This window comes from Engystomops pustulosus, chromosome 1, assembly GCF_040894005.1.
Source record: "Engystomops pustulosus chromosome 1, aEngPut4.maternal, whole genome shotgun sequence".
Lineage (NCBI taxonomy): Eukaryota > Metazoa > Chordata > Amphibia > Anura > Leptodactylidae > Engystomops > Engystomops pustulosus.
In genome coordinates this window covers 36,662,949-36,683,374 of record NC_092411.1, presented here as the reverse complement: position 1 = coordinate 36,683,374, position 20,426 = coordinate 36,662,949, and the positions used below count along the sequence as shown (strand labels likewise).

Genomic DNA, 20,426 nt, shown 5'->3' with positions numbered 1-20,426 from the left:
CATCTGGCATAGCAGTGTGCTTTCATACTTGGCTAGAAAATAGCCATAGCAATAGGATAGCATCGTTTGGTTTTAAAAACTAAAAAACACAAAAAAAACAAAAAACACAAAAAAAAGTTAAAAAAAAATTTAAGTTATAACTCTCATTTTCAAAATGTTTAACCCGAGGGCTAGGGGTAGAGGACGAGGGCGGGGATGTGGGCGTCCAACTACTGCAGGGGTCAGAGGCCGTGGTCCTGGGCGGGGTGAGACACCACCTGCTTATGAGGGAGCAGGGGAACGCCGCAGAGCTACACTCCCTAGGTTCATGTCTGAAGTTACTGGGACTCGTGGTAGAGCACTGTTGAGGCCAGAACAGTGCGAACAGGTGATGTCGTGGATTGCCGACAATGCTTCGAGCAATTTGTCCACCAGTCAGTCTTCCACGCAGTCCACCCATGTCACCGAAATCGCCACTCCTCCAGCTCCTGCACCTCAGCCTCCTCCCCCCCAGTCTGCCCCCTCCCAGGAAAATTTGGCATTTGAACCGGCATACTCTGAGGAACTGTTTTCTGGACCCTTCCCACACTCACAAACCACTTGTCCGGTTGCTGCTGAGCAATTTTCCGATGCCCAGGTTTTCCACCAGTCACAGTCTGTGGGTGATGATGACCTTCTTTACGTAGTGGAAGAAGTGTGTAAAGAGGTGTCCGACAATGAGGAGACACGGTTGTCAGACAGTGGGGAAGTTGTTGTCAGGGCAGGAAGTCCGAGGGGGGAGCAGACTGAGGGATCGGAGGATGATGAGGTGACAGACCCAAGCTGGGTTGATAGGCCGGGTGAACACAGTGCTTCTGAGACGGAGGAGAGTCCTCGACCAGAACAGGTTGGAAGAGGCAGTGGTGGGGCCAGACGGAGAGGCAGGGCCAGAGCTGGTGCATCAGCGCCAAATGTGTCAACTAGTGAAGCTCCCGTGGCGAGGGCTCCTGCGGCGAGGGCTAGATTTTCAGAAGTCTGGAGGTTCTTTAAGGAAACACCGGATGACCGACGGACTGTGGTGTGCAACATTTGCCAAACCAGGATCAGCAGGGGTTCCACCACTAATAGCTTAACTACCACCACTATGCGCAGGCATATGAATGCTAAACACCCCACTCAGTGGCAACAAGCCCGTTCACCTCCGGCCGTGCACACCACTGCTCCTTCCCCTGTGTCAGCTGATAGTCAGCCCCCTGCCCAGGACCCTGCCACAAAAACCCCATCGTCGCCTCCACGATCCTCCACAGCATCCACCAGCGTTCAGCTCTCCATACCCCAGACGCTGGAGCGGAAACGCAAATATAGTGCAACCCACCCGCACGCCCAAGCCCTTAATGTCCACATCTCCAGATTGCTTAGCCTGGAGATGCTGCCCTATAGGCTAGTAGAGACCGAGGCCTTTCGCAACCTCATGGCGGCGGCCGCCCCTCGGTATTCGGTCCCCAGCCGCCACTACTTTTCCCGATGTGCCGTCCCAGCCCTGCACCAGCACGTGCCCTGACCAACGCCATTTCTGACAAGGTCCACCTGACCACGGACACGTGGACGAGTGCTGCCGGGCAGGGCCACTATATATCGCTGACGGCACATTGGGTTAACTTGGTGGAGGCTGGGACCGAGTCTGATCCTGCGGCTGGTCATATACTGCCGACGCCGAGGATTGCGGGGCCTACCTCGGTCCAGGTGTTTCAGGCCTACTATGCCTCCTCCTCCTCCCACCCCTCCTCCACCTCCTCCTCCGAACTACCATCCGTGGGCATGGCGCCATCAGTCGGTAGCTCTAGGCACAGCAGCAGTGCCGTCGCTAAGCGACAGCAGGCGGTGCTCAAACTGTTGAGCCTAGGCGATAAAAGGCACATCGCCCAAGAACTATTACAGGGCATCACGGCGCAGACTGATCTGTGGCTGGCACCGCTGAACCTGAAGCCAGGCATGGTTGTGTGTGACAACGGCCGTAACCTGGTGGCGGGTCTGCAACTCGGCAGACTGACACATGTGCCATGCCTGGCCCATGTGTTAAATCTGATAGTTCAGCGTTTCCTCAAGACATACCCCAATCTGTCTGATTTGCTCACGAAGGTGCGCCGCATCTGTGCGCATTTCAGGAAGTCCAGCACAGATGCTGCCACTCTCAGGGCAGCGCAGCGCCGCCTCCAACTGCCCGCTCACCGACTGTTGTGCGACGTGCCCACGAGGTGGAATTCAACACTGACCATGTTATCCAGAGTTTACCAGCAGCGCCGAGCGATTGTAGACTGCCAGATGTCAACTTCCACCAGAACTGGTAGTCAGGTCAGTCAGCTTCCTCAAGTCTACAATGAGGAGTGGACGTGGATGTCTGATATCTGTCAGGTGCTGAGTAACTTTGAGGAGTCAACACAGATGGTCAGTGGCGATGCCGCCATCATCAGCCTCACCATCCCGCTGCTTGGCCTGTTGAAAAACTCTCTGATCAGCATGAAGTCGGAAGCTTTGCGCTCGTCACAAGAGACGGGGGAAGAAGATTCCCTTGTTGATAGCCAAAGCACCCTTAGGTCTGTTTCTCAGCGCATATCGGAGGAGGTGGAGGTGGAGGAGGATGAGGAGGAAGAGGAGGAGAATGTTGGCGAGACACAAGAGGGGACCATTGTTGAGTCCTTCACTGTTCAGCGTGTATGGGCAGAAGAAGAGGAGTTGGAGGAGTTGGAGGAGGAGGAAATGGACAGTCAGGCCAGTGAGGGGAGTGAATTCTTACGCGTTGGTACTCTGGCGCATATGGCAGATTTCATGCTAGGCTGCCTATCCCGTGACCCTCGCGTTCAAAGAATTTATTCCAGCACCGATTACTGGGTGTTCACTCTCCTGGACCCACGGTACAAGCAAAATCTTTCCACTCTCATCCCTGGAGAGGAAAGGAGTGTGAGAATGCATGAATACCAGCAGGCCCTGGTGCACAAGCTGAAACAGTATTTCCCTTCTGACAGCGCTAGCGGCAGAGTGCGTAGTTCTGCGGGACAAGTAGCGAGGGAGAGTAGGCGAGCAGGCAGCTTGTCCAGCACTGGCAAGGGTACGCTTTACAAGGCTTTTGCCAGCTTTATGTCACCCCAGCAAGACACTGTCACCTGTCCCCAGTCTCGGCAGAGTAGGGCTGATCTTTACAGAAAGATGGTGAGGGAGTACGTAGCTGACCATACCATCGTCCTAAATGATCACACAGCTCCCTACAACTACTGGGTTTCAAAGCTGGACATGTGGCACGAACTGGCGCTGTACGCCTTGGAGGTTCTTGCCTGCCCTGCCGCTAGCGTCTTGTCCGAGCGGGTTTTCAGTGCAGCTGGTGGCATCATCACCGATAAGCGTACACGCTTGTCGACTGACAGTGCTGACAGGCTGATGCTTATTAAGATGAATAAAGCCTGGATTTCTCATAATTTCCAATCTCCACCAGGTGAAGGAAGCTCAACCTGAATAATTTATCCACTCCTCCTCCTCCTCATTTTCCTCCTTCTCCTCCTCTTTGTACAGTAAAGCAGAGGAAACTGGCTATTTTTTGACAGGGCCCACTGGCTCTAGCTATAGTACTTTATGCATTTAATTTTTCTGGAGGGCCACCGACCCGGTCCTCTGTTTTAAACAATTTTTGGGAGTGCCACATACAGGCACTCAATCTATTCAATTTTTCTGGAGGGCCACCTACCTGCTCCTCTGGTTTGAAAACTTTTTTGGACTGCCACATACAGGCACTCAATCTATTTCATTTTTCTGGAGGGCCACCTACCTGCTCCTCTGGTTTGAAAACTTTTTTGGACTGCCACATACAGGCAGTATGTTTACATTCCCCTCACCCGCCATATCCTAAACTTATAAAACGCTACTACACTTGATCTTATACAAAAGGTTCTTAGAAGTGCTGTTTGGGGAGTAGCCTAGAGACAGGGGCTTGGATTGGCGAAAGCTCGCCTGGCAGCGGAGCGCCAGCTCCATGCCAAGATCAAACTAACATAGTTTTAACTGCAGCACCTTTAATCTACTACTAGTTCACTGCCTCCATACATGGTCCCCTTATCAAACGAGCTGTGTCAGGCAGAATTTTGGGTTGTTTTCATGGCTTCCATGTTAACTTTGTCGCCACCCTGCTGTGTAATCCACAAAATATACTGGAAAACTTTTATCATGTACCGATGTTATTTGAGCGCTTCTTGCTCACCTCCTTTGGTTCCTCTCTGCCACCCATTGGTTTGAAGCCTGAGTCCATTTAGGGTATGTCGCCATGCCACTCTCTAGCCTGCCGCTGCTGCCGCTGCCTCTGCATGCCGTCCCCTATAGTGTCAGGGTCAATTATTGGATGTTTTAGATGCCAACTAGCTTCATTCTGTCACTCTGTCATGGCCATGCTGTTGCCCATAGTTTTGGCATAATGGTGCGATTAAGCAGCCTCAGAGGCATCCATGCATGCTGCCCCTGCTGTTTCCTGTCCATTTCCGTGGTGTTTCCATCCTTTTCTGAGGTTCCCAGTTGTTTGGCCAAGCTTCCCTGTGCAGAGCCTTGGTCCCCTTGAAAAATGCTCGAGTCTCCCATTGACTTCAATGGGGCTCGTTATTCGAGACGAGCACTCGAGCATCGGGAAAAGTTCGTCTCGAATAACGAGTACCCGAGCATTTTAGTGCTCGCTCATCTCTATTCGCCATCACTGAGAATACTCTCAGTCCTTAGTGTCTTAGTGTAGTTAGGGAACAGAACTTGGAGGAGGAGACTGCCAGTGTACCAGAGCATCCAGAAGAAGCTGCTGATACGTGATTGCTCTGCCATACACCATGGACTCCTAGCCTGTGACCAGAGTACCAGCCTTCTGAGAAAAAGAGGGATTGCTAGCCCAGGCTTTTCCTTACCTTTAACCCTTCTTCTACCAGGGAGGAGATTGTAGAAGTCCGCAGTTTGATTTGCTTGTATTGCTTTGTACCTGAAATTCTTCAGTAAAGAAGGAAACTGTTCACTTCAGACCCCGACTTTCTGTACCCATTGGGGTGCACCCTGCCTTACCATCCCTTCCAGAGAGCAGCAACACGTGGTGACACCTTGACAGGACCTGGCAGGCCGATTATAGGGTTAGGGCATGTGGAAAGTAGGAAGCTCTTAGTGTCTGGGCTGTGTCTCATTTCTTTGCTTCAGTTATTTCCATCAGTTATAGTGAGCCCAAACTAGGTATGTTCACCTCTGTATAGTCGCTGGAAATACTTGTATCTGTTCTGTGTGTTTTCTGGTTTTGGCTCACAATAACTGAAGGAAATAACTGAAGACCTAACAGAGAGGTGAACTGGACCTTACTTCTGGTGGCAGCGCAAAAAGGGGCCTATAAACGTCATACAGCCCATAGCAGCCATGTATATCTAGACATGCAGGATTTCTATCTATAGGTTTCTGTAAATCAGTCATGCTTATTATTTCATTGAAGTCAATACTTTAATTCCTACTCACCTTCACCACCTGTAAAATAGGTTGAACCACTCAATCCTGGAACTGCACCTAAGACAATGAGAAGTTATACATTGGAAACAGCTCACTACAGATATAATTCACACAGTGATGTCTCAGTACAGAAATAATGCACACAGTGATGTCACAGTACAGAAATAATGTACACAGTCAGGGTCGGACTGGCCCACCGGAGGACCGGTGAATCCTCCGGTGGGCCCTCGACACCTCCAATACGGCCGGGGGTCGCACTGGCCCAGAGTAGGTCCCCGGTACCTCCGCAGGGGCCTCCATCCCGATCTGAGGCCCCTGCCAGTGAGTGACAGCACAGGTACTCGATGCGGCCGTAAGCGAATAATTGCGCTGCCATAAGTGCAAGCGACGCGGCCGTTTTTTTTTCCGGCACGCGTCGCACCGTGTCCCCTGATGTGCGGCAGCGTGATGATGCACTCACGGCACTCACGCTGCCGCGCGTCTTCTTGTCAACTCCACTGTCGCCGCTGCTAAAGGTGAGTGAAATTTATTATTTTTAACTGGCAGACTATATATATTATAGAGGGGCACAGTAGTAAGGGGCTACATGTAAGGGACCCCATTGCAGGATTAAATAGAATTAATGGCAACTAGAAGTTATATACAGTATGATAAGGGGGCACTACATGTAACAAGAGTGGGGGGGGGGCATTGCACATATATTCAGGATAAGAGAAGTAGTACTGTGCAAATATATACAGGATAGGAGTAGTAGTACTGTACTATGCCCATATATACAGGATAGGAGTAGTAGTACTGTACTATGCCCATATATACAGGATAGGAGTAGTAGTACTGTGCTGTGCCCATATATACAGGATAGGAGTAGTAGTACTGTGCAAATATATACAGGATAGGAGTAGTAGTACTGTACTATGCCCATATATACAGGATAGGAGTAGTAGTGCTTTGCTCATATATACAGGATAGGAGTAGTAGTACTGTGCAAATATATACAGGATAGGAGTAGTAGTACTGTACTATGCCCATATATACAGGATAGGAGTAGTAGTGCTGTGCTGTGCTCATATATATACAGGATAGGAGTATTAGTGCTGTGCTGTGTTTGTATATACAGGATAGGAGTAGTAGTGCTGTGCTGTGCTCATATATACAGGATAGAAGTAGTATTGCTGTGCTGTGCTCATATATACAGGATAGGAGTAGTAGTGTTGTGCTGTGCTCATATATACAGGATAGGAGTCGTTGTACTGTACTATGCCCATATATACAGGATAGGAGTAGTAGTACTGTGCTGTGCCCATATATACAGGATAGGAGTAGTAGTACTGTGCAAATATATACAGGATAGGAGTAGTAGTGCTGTGCTGTGCTCATATATACAGGATAGAAGTAGTATTGCTGTGCTGTGCTCATATATACAGGATAGGAGTAGTAGTGTTGTGCTGTGCTCATATATACAGGATAGGAGTAGTAGTACTGTACTATGCCCATATATACAGGATAGGAGTAGTAGTACTGTGCTGTGCCCATATATACAGGATAGGAGTAGTAGTACTGTGCAAATATATACAGGATAGGAGTAGTAGTACTGTACTATGCCCATATATACAGGATAGGAGTAGTAGTGCTTTGCTCATATATACAGGATAGGAGTAGTAGTACTGTGCAAATATATACAGGATAGGAGTAGTAGTACTGTACTATGCCCATATATACAGGATAGGAGTAGTAGTGCTGTGCTGTGCTCATATATATACAGGATAGGAGTAGTAGTGCTGTGCTGTGTTTGTATATACAGGATAGGAGTAGTAGTGCTGTGCTGTGCTCATATATACAGGATAGAAGTAGTATTGCTGTGCTGTGCTCATATATACAGGATAGGAGTAGTAGTGTTGTGCTGTGCTCATATATACAGAATAGGAGTAGTTGTACTGTACTATGCCCATATATACAGGATAGGAGTAGTAGTACTGTGCTGTGCCCATATATACAGGATAGGAGTAGTAGTACTGTGCAAATATATACAGGATAGGAGTAGTAGTGCTGTGCTGTGCTCAAATATACAGGATAGAAGTAGTATTGCTGTGCTGTGCTCATATATACAGGATAGGAGTAGTAGTGTTGTGCTGTGCTCATATATACAGGATAGGAGTAGTAGTACTGTACTCTGCCCATATATACAGGATAGGAGTAGTAGTACTGTGCTGTGCCCATATATACAGGATAGTAGTAGTAGTACTGTGCAAATATATACAGGATAAGAGGAGTAGTACTGTACTATGCCCATATATACAGGATAGGAGTAGTAGTGCTGTGCTCATATATACAGGATAGGAGTAGTAGTACTGTGCAAATATATACAGGATAGGAGTAGTAGTACTGTACTATGCCCATATATACAGGATAGGAGTAGTAGTACTGTGCAAATATATACAGGATAGGAGTAGTAGTGCTGTGCTGTGCTCATATATACAGGATAGAAGTAGTATTGCTGTGCTGTGCTCATATATACAGGATAGGAGTAGTAGTGTTGTGCTGTGCTCATATATACAGGATAGGAGTAGTAGTACTGTACTATGCCCATATATACAGGATAGGAGTAGTAGTACTGTGCTGTGCCCATATATACAGGATAGGAGTAGTAGTACTGTGCAAATATATACAGGATAAGAGGAGTAGTAGTACTGTACTATGCCCATATATACAGGATAGGAGTAGTAGTGCTGTGCTGTGCTCATATATATACAGGATAGGAGTATTAGTGCTGTGCTGTGTTTGTATATACAGGATAGGAGTAGTAGTGCTGTGCTGTGCTCATATATACAGGATAGAAGTAGTATTGCTGTGCTGTGCTCATATATACAGGATAGGAGTAGTAGTGTTGTGCTGTGCTCATATATACAGGATAGGAGTCGTTGTACTGTACTATGCCCATATATACAGGATAGGAGTAGTAGTACTGTGCTGTGCCCATATATACAGGATAGGAGTAGTAGTACTGTGCAAATATATACAGGATAGGAGTAGTAGTGCTGTGCTGTGCTCATATGTACAGGATAGAAGTAGTATTGCTGTGCTGTGCTCATATATACAGGATAGGAGTAGTAGTGTTGTGCTGTGCTCATATATACAGGATAGGAGTAGTAGTACTGTACTATGCCCATATATACAGGATAGGAGTAGTAGTACTGTGCTGTGCCCATATATACAGGATAGGAGTAGTAGTACTGTGCAAATATATACAGGATAGGAGTAGTAGTACTGTACTATGCCCATATATACAGGATAGGAGTAGTAGTGCTTTGCTCATATATACAGGATAGGAGTAGTAGTACTGTGCAAATATATACAGGATAGGAGTAGTAGTACTGTACTATGCCCATATATACAGGATAGGAGTAGTAGTGCTGTGCTGTGCTCATATATATACAGGATAGGAGTAGTAGTGCTGTGCTGTGTTTGTATATACAGGATAGGAGTAGTAGTGCTGTGCTGTGCTCATATATACAGGATAGAAGTAGTATTGCTGTGCTGTGCTCATATATACATTATAGGAGTAGTAGTGTTGTGCTGTGCTCATATATACAGAATAGGAGTAGTTGTACTGTACTATGCCCATATATACAGGATAGGAGTAGTAGTACTGTGCTGTGCCCATATATACAGGATAGGAGTAGTAGTACTGTGCAAATATATACAGGATAGGAGTAGTAGTGCTGTGCTGTGCTCAAATATACAGGATAGAAGTAGTATTGCTGTGCTGTGCTCATATATACAGGATAGGAGTAGTAGTGTTGTGCTGTGCTCATATATACAGGATAGGAGTAGTAGTACTGTACTATGCCCATATATACAGGATAGGAGTAGTAGTACTGTGCTGTGCCCATATATACAGGATAGTAGTAGTAGTACTGTGCAAATATATACAGGATAAGAGGAGTAGTACTGTACTATGCCCATATATACAGGATAGGAGTAGTAGTGCTGTGCTCATATATACAGGATAGGAGTAGTAGTACTGTGCAAATATATACAGGATAGGAGTAGTAGTACTGTACTATGCCCATATATACAGGATAGGAGTAGTAGTGCTGTGCTGTGCTCATATATATACAGGATAGGAGTAGTAGTGCTGTGCTGTGTTTGTATATACAGGATAGGAGTAGTAGTGCTGTGCTGTGCTCATATATACAGGATAGAAGTAGTATTGCTGTGCTGTGCTCATATATACAGGATAGGAGTAGTAGTGTTGTGCTGTGCTCATATATACAGAATAGGAGTAGTTGTACTGTACTATGCCCATATATACAGGATAGGAGTAGTAGTACTGTGCTGTGCCCATATATACAGTATAGGAGTAGTAGTACTGTGCAAATATATACAGGATAGGAGTAGTAGTGCTGTGCTGTGCTCATATATACAGGATAGAAGTAGTATTGCTGTGCTGTGCTCATATATACAGGATAGGAGTAGTAGTGTTGTGCTGTGCTCATATATACAGGATAGGAGTAGTAGTACTGTACTATGCCCATATATACAGGATAGGAGTAGTAGTACTGTGCTGTGCCCATATATACAGGATAGGAGTAGTAGTACTGTGCAAATATATACAGGATAAGAGGAGTAGTAGTACTGTACTATGCCCATATATACAGGATAGGAGTAGTAGTGCTGTGCCCATATATACAGGATAGGAGTAGTAGTACTGTACTATGCCCATATATACAGGATAGGAGTAGTAGTGCTGTGCTCATATATACAGGATAGGAGTAGTAATACTGTGCAAATATATACAGGATAGGAGTAGTAGTTCTGTACTATGCCCATATATACAGGATAGGAGTACTAGTGCTGTGCTGTTTCTTGTATATATAGGATAGGAGTAGTAGTGCTGTGCTGTGCTCATATATACAGGATAGAAGTAGTATTGCTGTGCTGTGTCCATATATACAGGATAGGAGTAGTAGTATTGTGCTGTGCCCATAGATACAGGATAGGAGTAGTAGTACTGTGCTGTGCTCGTGTATACAGGATAGGAGTAGTAGTACTGTGCTGAGCCAATAAATACCTGAACATGAGTATTTATTAGGACTGTTGTATAAAATAAGCTGAGCAGTAAATATAAAAAGAATAAGGAGAGCATTGGAAATGATATATTATATAATTAAAGGGAATGATGTCCAATTTTATTTATTAGGCGTATCATATTTTTTACTCAGGGGTGTGCATGTAATATACTGAGGAGCTCAATGTAATATTTCATTTATGGAGAGGGCACAGTATGGTTTTTGTTATGGGGGTATATTTGATATTTGTGGTGGGCACAGTCTGGTCAGTTGCGAGTGTGACATTGTGATCCAGGTGACGTTATGCTGTAGTGACAGTGATATTTTTAGTTGCACAGTGTGGAGATGTGCCACAGAGAGATGAAGATATCTGGTGGAAAATTCTCCAGTTATAAGGAAAAAAGGCAGAAGTCGTCTTGCGTCTTGAGGTACTGAATCCCACTTTTGAGTCTGATAACTGTAATTACTAACTATCTAAACTATTCCTATAATGTCAGTGCCTAGTCTTTTGTGCTGCAGAGAACATACGGAGAAGGTGAAGGGTTATAGTTAGTTATTCTTATTGGTAAGTTAGTGCTAAGCACAATGCAGCCGACGTGAACACCTATGAAATAACGAATATTTCTCGGCAGCGGTATGGTGGGCCCCCAGAATCAGTTTCTCTGGTGGGCCCCAGACACCCCAGTCCGACCCTGTACACAGTGATGTCACAGTACAGGGGATAATAAACACAGTGATGTCACAGTACAGGGAATAATACACACAGTGATGTCTCAGTACAGAAATAATGTACACAGTGATGTCACAGTACAGGGGGGATAATAAACACAGTGATGTCACAGTACAGAGATAGTACACACAGTGATGTCACAGCACAGGGGATAATACACACAGTGATGTCACAGTACAGGGATAATACACACAGCGAAGTCACAGTACAGGGATAATACATACAGTGATGTCACAGTACAGGAATAATACACACAGCGATGTCACAGCACAGGGATGATACACACAGCGATGTCACAGTACAGGGATAATACACACAGTGATGTCACAGTACAGGGATAATACACACAGCGATGTCACAGTACAGGGATAATACACACAGTGATGTCACAGTACATGATAATACACACAGTGATGTCACAGTACAGGGATAATACATACAGTGATGTCACAGCACAGCGGATAATAAACACAATGGGGCAGATTTACTTACCCGGTCCATTGTGATCCAGTGGCGCGTTCTCTGCAGTGGATTCGGGTCTTCCGGCCATTCACTAAGGCAGTTCCTACGACGTCCACCAGGTGTCGCTGCTGCGCTGAAGAGCATCGGAACGCACTGAATGTTAACCAAGCCATAGTGGGTGAAGGTAAGCGTGTGCCGAGCGACACTTTTTTTTTTTAATTTGGCGGTTTTTCCGAATCCGTCGGGTTTTTTTACGGCCACGTCCCCCGATTTCCGTCGCGTGCATGCCAGCGCCGATGCGCCACAATCCGATTACGTGCGCCGAAATCCCGGGGCAATACAGGGAAAATCGGCGCAAAACAGAAAAATTTGGTTAACCCGTCGCAAAAACGTGAATCGCCCCTTAGTAAATGACAACCATTGATGTCACAGTACCGGGATTATACACACAGTGATGTCACAAGGGATAATGTACACAGTGACAAATTTAATTCCCTATTATGTTAAAATGTGTAGGGCAAAAGTTGTCTCAGTTGTGGTTGCCGATGCCTTGATGGGGCAAACCTGACCCAAGGACTGTTACAACTGGTGGTAATTTTTCCCCATCAGAGGCCAGGTATTGTGTTTTTCTTTAGGTTCATAATGGGAACAATTGGAACATAAATAGTAAGTAAGTAATCAAGGAGTAGTCCTTGGTCCATGCATATAAGGGGATTGTTTTCCATTAGCCTCCCACTATGCTTCAGAGTGTTAAAGGAGTATTCTGGAATAAGTATAATTAATATTCAAATAGGTCATTAAAATATAAGCTAATATGTAATTAATAGTTATTTAAAATTTTGCTTCACTTTACACATTTTTGTCTAATATGGACCTAATAGGTCCTAACAGGTCAACTTCTAATGGTAGATTCTTCATGGTAGGTTTCCTTTAACGATAATAATAATGCATTCTTGGCTGCTGTTTTTCTGAAAACGTCAGTAACAATTTGATTATTTTACACTTCCAGCTCAATGTCCAGAAACTCTAGACCAGTGATGGCGAACCTTTTAGAGACCGAGTGCCCAAACTGCAACCCAAAACCTAATTACTCATCGCAAAGTGCCAGTACGGCAATTTAACCAGAAAACTGACGGTTTAGTTTAGAATCAATTTACACAGGACTGTCTGAGCTCGGATTCCAGCAGTCCTATACACACTGAAACGCCACTTTTACACCATTTTACATCACATAAAAGAGTAATAAAGAGTAGTTATCAAAAGGTCACGCAGTCCTCAAAATGGTAGCAATGAAAACAACGGCTCATTAAGCAAAAAAATCACACCTCCCCAGCTCCGTGCACTAAAGTTATTAGCGTCACAAGATGGCAGACTATTTTCTTTTTCGTACACTGTTTTAATTATAGAAAAAGCATTAAAACACAATAAAACCTACAAGTCTGGTATCACTGTGATTTTACCGAACCAAAGAATAAAGGACACAAATGATTTGGAGCGCACAGCAAAAGTATTAAAATCCAGCTTCCCCGTATGTTACGCAAAAAATAAGCCCTCACGCAGGTATAAATATATAAATGCACATATAAATTTATAATATAATATGCATATACATAAATACATACATAAAAATACATGTTACTTACTCTTGCTCAGGTGTCTGTTGTTCCAGGGGGGGGGATGCAGCATCTGGAGTTCGGGGCAGTGTGGTTATGAGGCATGAGTTCCAGGGGAGAGGGTGATGAGGGGCAGTGACCGAAGTTGAGCGGGGGGGGGGGGGGAGCGGCCGGAGTTCTTGCGGGTGCGATAGCGGGCAGAACAGGCTGGGGTTCGGGCGCGGGGGGGGGGGGGGCTTGTGGTAGCGGGCGCAGTTTGTGCAGTGACTTTCGGCCCGGTTGCGGGCGAAGTTTTATGGGAGGTGCGGGAGCGGGCAGGAAATCAGCCTCCTGCTGATCTATTATGCCCCGTGGAAGCGCTGAATTAAAAAAAAAAAAAAATACACTCACCTCAGACTCCACGTTCCTCCGGCTGATCACTGCAGCGCACACGGAGTAAGGTTCCCCAGCGCTGGCAGCGTAATGACATCATTTCGCTGCCAGCGCTGGGACGCTTACCGTCCTGTGCGCTGCTGTGATAAGAGTGACAGAGCAGGCAGTGTCGGCGCCCTGCTCTGTCAGCGCAGCTCCGATACTGCTAACAGCCATGACAACCAGGTGTGGACAGTGGTTGCCCGCACCTGGCAGTGGTTAGGAGGATGGGGCGCGTGCCAGCAGTGAGGGTTCTGCGTGCCCTCTCTGGCACGCGTGCCATAGGTTCGCCACCGCTGCTCTAGACTATTGCCACCATTTACATAGTTAAATAGCATGTTCATATCATTGACGTTATTTTACTCATAAACCATATCGATATGTCAGACAACACAATAAACATGGCATATACATAATGCTTATAAGTGTGAATATATTTAATATAGCTATTACTTTTATTGAAGATGTATCTTCTTATATGGTCAGAAAGGGGTTTTCATAAGTACAAGAGACAGGAGTGTATCCTCTCTGGTCTTACCAGGAATCGTCAAAAATGAAGGCATTATGTGAAAGGATAAATTCCATGGACTTCATGGAATGTTAGTTAGTTTAACACCCAAAAGCCTCTCTGCTTCTTTCTGATAGTATACTTTAGACATACAGCAGGTACAGAAAATATTCAGACCCCTTAACGTTTTTCACTCTTTGTTTCATTGCAGCCAATTGGTAAGTTCCAAACAAATCTTTGTTTTGCTCATTAATGTACACTCTGCACCCCCATCTTGACAGAAAAAATGTAGATATTTTTTGCTAATTTATTAAAAAAGAAAGTAAGTATAAGTATTCAGACCCTTTGCTGTCTATTTCCTTCTGATCCTCATTGACATGGTTCTACTCCAGCTGTGTTTAATTAAGCTAATTTTACTTGATTTGGAAAGGCACACTGCCAGGTTCGCTGGGGAGAATGTCAGGACTTCTGGTTTTTCTGGTGGTGCTAGCAGCGTTCTCCGACCTCCAAGGCGTATTCGCGCAAACCGCACCTCTTGTCCGCTACCAGCGGTCTCCGGTGTGCGCCCCGGGCAGCGGCTGCTAATACCTCGTGCTGTCTAGGAGTTGTGTTCTGAACTGCTGAGACTTGTGGTACCTCTGCATAGTGCCTGCTATTGTGCTTGGTTATTCTGCACCTTGAGGGGTTAATTCTCAGAAGTTGTCCAGCTCCTATCAGGTTCTGGATGTGGGGTTCTGGCTGCATAAATTGCAGCTTCACTAGTCACCTGTGCCAGTGTTTGAAATGCCTTTCTTCACTTGCTCTCTGCATTAGGTTTGATGTGCTCTGTGTCTGAATTGTTGTGACCTCGGCTAGTTTTTGACATTGACTCTTTGCTTACTGATTTTGCTCTTGACGTACCCTCTCGTTGTGACTCCGGCTAGTTTACCACTCTTTTGTGTTTTATGTTTGTCAGTCTGTTCGAGTCTTCAAGTAGTCGCCCCACGGTTTAGCGTGGGGGGGCTATAGGAAGGGACAGAGGTTGGGGCTAGCTCAGGGCACACTATCCCCTGTCTTCTTTGTTACCCAACCCTAACACACACACTTGTCTGTATAAGACCTTCCAGCTCACAGCAGAATTTCTGCAGCACTCAAGGGTCTTCCATAATCCTTAAGTGTAAGAAGTTTTGGATGACCACAATTCTTCCTCAACCTGACAAATTCAGCCAAACTAAGCAACTGTGGGAGAAGAGCCTTGGTGAGAGAGGTAAAGAGGAACCCCATGATCACTGTCCAGTGCTGATACAGTAGGGAGTTGGGAGAAAATTCCACAAAGTCAACTATCACTGCAGCCTCCCCAGTGAGGACTTTATGGCAGAGTCTGCAGACGGATTTCCTCTCCGCAGTGCAAGACATATGAATGGTGACCCGTAGTGAAGAAGATGTGCTCCTACTCCTTCCGGGTATTGAGAAGAAAAATTGGACGTCTACTCCGGCGCAACCTGATTAGAAATTACATGCGGCATTCAGGAAGAAGTTTTATGCCGATTTATTCGAAGAGAAAGTAAAATAATAAAATCATAAAATCATAAAAGACAACGCGTTTCGCATCACTATACTGGACGCTTCGTCAGGTCTGTAATATATTTAGTAAACTAATGGGTTTTAAATACACCAAACAGTAAATGATGTCATAATGACCTATACAGAGATTGTCAAATACATTGATAATATTATATTGTTAACAATTGAACAGATAAAACAATAAATAAGTAAAAAAAGAGGCAGAAATTACATATCTTAAAAACATTAATAATCTTTACTAATCATTGGTGGTCACGTGATCGGGAGTGCTAATGGTTGGAACGCACTTTCCGGAAGGCGTGCGCTCTGGTGGAACGCACAGAGACGATACCCCATACATTACCTATAAGTACTGTGACACCTACCTTTTTTTACTGTATTGCACCAGGAAGCGCTCTTTTGTTTTTCTGTTTCTATTAGACTCAAGACATATGAAAGCTGCATACAGTGTGCAAAAAACACACGAAGGGCTCTCAGACTATGAGAGATATGATTCTCTGGTCTGATTAGATGAAGATTGGACTTTTTGGTGTTAATTCTAAGAGGTAAGTGTGGATAAAACAATGCACTGCTCATCACTGCTCATTCCTGAATGGCCCAGCCAGAGCCCTGACCTAAACCCAAAAGAGCATCTCTGGAGAGACTTGAAAATCATTTCCTCCAACGTTCACCATCCAACCTGAGGGAACTGGAGAGGATCTGCAAGGAAGAGGCAGAGGATCCCCAAATACTGGTGTGAAAAACTTGTTGCACCATTCCAAAGATGACTCCTGGCTGTACCAGCTCCAACGCTGCTTCTACCATATACTAAGCAAAGGGGCTGAATACTTATCGACATGTGATATTTGACTTTTTTTTTGTTTAATAAATTAGCAAAAATATTTATATTTCTGTTTTTTCTGTGCACATTAATGAGCAAAAAATTAACAGTTTTGATCTTACAAATTAGCTGTAATAAAACAAAGAGTGACATTTTTAAAGGAGTCTGAATACCCACTGTAAGTCCACGGCCCATTTAAAGTGGTTTTACGGGATTTTAGATAAGAAAATGCTTTTTTAGTCCCATTGTGGGGAAGTTCACCAAACTGAAAGAGGAAATGCAGTCCCTCGCTACCACAAATTATGCAGTCAAGTTTCCAGCATTTGGGGAAATCGCAGTGGTCAGTTCACCCGGAGTGCAATGGGTGAGCCTCACCCCGGGAGAACCACTTTGTGATGATGGTATCTCCCTTGCTAAGTAAATGTTTTATATTTTTCCATGATTGGCGTGTGAGGATGTAAAAACAAAAAAGCAAGGATGGCTATTCTCCAAGCGGATCAATGCATTTGTGGCAGTTGGTCGCCATCTTAAGCATGCAACTTTAAAGGTTGCCATCAGGTCTCTGTAACTAATTCTGTCACCACTACCTCTTGGAACAGCTCACAAAGATTCCATCCCCGCCTTTATCTAGTCAATTCATTTATCAATCATTCTAAAAACATATTTTCTTTGTTATTTAAATGAGACAGGACACATGGAGATAAAGGAATTATTATAGAGAGAGAGAAAGTCATGTTCCTCCTGTTAAACCTCTTCTCACCCCGCCCTGTATGGTAAAGCATTGCTAGTGCTTGTGCTTTATCTGCTGCCTGTGACAGACACAGACATCAACTGCACAAGTAGTGTAAAGAAGTAACATCATGTCAGGCTGTTACAACTGCTACAGGATGCGGCCATGCGGGGGATCTCATGAACACACAGGCTGCAGGGGGCACCAGCACCAAGAAGCACATAGAGGAGCCAGCACCAGGAGTGTCACATCATTATACAGGCTGTCAGTCATGTGTATAGGAGTATCTCATGCACACGCAGGCTGCAGGGGGCGCCAGGAAGCACATAGAGGAGCCAGCACCAGGAGTGTCACACCATTATACTGGCTGTCAGTCATGTGTATAGGAGTATCTCATGCACACGCAGGCTGCAGGGGGCGCCAGGAAGCACATAGAGGAGCCAGCACCAGGAGTGTCACACCATTATACTGGCTGTCAGTCATGTGTATAGGAGTATCTTATACACACACAGGCTGCAGGGGGCGCCAGCACCAGGAAGCACATAGAGGTACCAGCACCAGGAGTGTCACATCATTATACAGATTTTCAGTCATGTGTATAGGAGTATCTTATACACACACAGGCTGCAGTGGGTACCAGCACCAGGAAGCACATAGAGGAGGCAGCACCAGGAGTGTCACATCATTATACAGACTGTCAGTCATGTGTATAGGAGTATTTCCTACACACACAGACTGCAAGGGGTACCAGCACCAGGAAGCACATAGAGGTACCAGCACCAGGAGTGTCATATCATTATACAGGCTGTCAGTCATGTGTATAGGAGTATTTCCTACACACACAGGCTGCAAGGGGTACCAGCACCAGGAAGCACATAGAGGTACCAGCACCAGGAGTGTCATATCATTATACAGGCTGTCAGTCAAACACTGAGGGGTGTGGCTGTCATTTGCATACAGCTTTAGGACCTGATTGCTTAAGTTTAAAGACATGTAGAGGGACAATTAAGGAATAAGGGAAATGTTTTCTAATGACAGTTTACAAACTCCAGGCTTCTCTGCAGTCACATTCACCTTGGTCTTTGTATTTAAAATGTAGGCTGATGACTGGTTCAAGCAGCAGTCTTTTTATTTATTGAATTATTTTTATTCCATTCCCTTGTAAAGAATGGCTAGACCATTGTACTAGGTCTTATAACTCTTGTGTTATCCCCTCATCCTCATAGACTGTAAGCTCTTGTGTCACCCCCTCATCCTCATAGGCTATAAGCGCTTGTGTCATCCCCTCATCCTCATAGACTGTAAGCTCTTGTGTCACCCCTCATCCTCATAGACTGTAAGCTCTTGTGTCACCCGCTCACCCTCATAGATTGTAAGCTCTTGTGTCACCTCCTCATCCTCATAGACTGTAAGCTCTTGTGTCCCCCCCTCATTCTCATAGACTGTAAGCTCTTGTGTCACCCCTCATCCTCATAGACCGTAAGCTCTTGTGTCACCCCCTCATCCTCATAGACTGTAAGCTCTTGTGTCACCCCTCATCCTCATAGACTGTAAGATCTTGTGTCACCCCTCAGCCTCATAGACTGTAAGCTGTTGTGTCACCCCCTCATCCTCATAGACTGTAAGCTCTTGTGTCACCCCTCATCCTCATAGACTGTAAGCTCTTGTGTCACCCGCTCACCCTCATAGATTGTAAGCTCTTGTGTCACCCGCTCACCCTCATAGATTGTAAGCTCTTGTGTCACCCCCTCATCCTCACAGACTGTAAGCTCTTGTGTCATCCCCTCATCCTCATAGACTGTAAGCTCTTGTGTCACCCCCACATCCTCATAGACTGTAAGCTCTTGTGTCACCCCCTCATCCTCATAGACTGTAAGCTCTTGTGTCACCCCCTAATCCTCATAGACTGTAAACTCTTTCTAGCAATCTATAATGTCTAGGGGCCCTTCAGAAATTTTCTTGATCAGCACCTCCAGAAAGGGGAATTCGTTTTTTTGTATTTCAAATGTAAAACAGAGTCCGATACTTTTGTGATTAAGAGATGCTACATCATGGATTTTGTGTCTTTATCCCTGAGTAAATTCTCACACATAATCCTTGTAGTTCACAATATCCAACCACTGCTTAAATTGTTACTCACGTGAAGAAAGGTTTCCAGAGTAAGGAATATAAGATGAACCAGCACACATACCTGAAAATATATTAAAAGCCAATCAAATTTTATGCATTGGACACAGTTCAGAATAGCGATAATTCACACAGTGATGTCACAGTACAGGAGCAATACACATAGTGATGCACAGGACAGGGATAATACACACAGTGATGTCACAGTACAAGGATAATACACACAGTGATGTCACAGCACAGGAATAATACACAGTGATGTCACAGTACAAGCATACCTCCCAACTTTTGGACAAGAGAAAGAGGGATTCAACGCCCCACCCCCTTTTTTCTAAACCACGCCCATTGTCCCACCCACAGGCATAGTATAATATCGAACTTGAAGGTCCCCATATGGTACAACGCCCCTTAATTTGGTCCTCCCTTCCCGTGGACCAATATAATATCCCCTAATGCAACTCTGCAATATATAAAACATATAAAAAACCCCTTCTTTGATTTTATCCTGCCTTTACATTTGATTTTCAGCTTTTATTTTTCTCCCCAAACTTAAACATAATCCTATCTGTACTCCTACTCCCACCCATCCTCACATGGTGTGGTCCCTGTCCTCTATCCTCCTCATAATGTATCCTCCTGTTCTCTATCCTCCTCATAATGTATCCTCCTGTTCTCTATCCTCCTCATAATGTATCCTCCTGTCCTCCAGCCTCCTCCTGTCCTCCAGCCTCCTCCTGTCCTCCAGCCTCCTCCTGTCCTCCAGCCTCCTCCTGTCCTCCAGCCTCCTCCTGTATCCTCCTGTCCTCCAGCCTCCTCCTGTATCCTCCAGCCTCCTCCTGTCCTCCATCCTCCTCCTGTATCCTCCTGTCCTCCAGCCTCCTCCTGTCCTCCAGCCTCCTGTAGCCCCCTGTCCTCCAGCCTCCTCCTGTC

General features: G+C 45.3%; 1 pseudogene; it reads right to left on the bottom strand.

Annotated features, from left to right (window-relative positions):
* Positions 1-16,909: 16,909 nt before the first annotated feature.
* On the bottom strand, positions 16,910-17,064 carry LOC140087428 (U1 spliceosomal RNA; annotated as a pseudogene).
* Between the last annotated feature and the right edge of the window lie 3,362 nt (positions 17,065-20,426).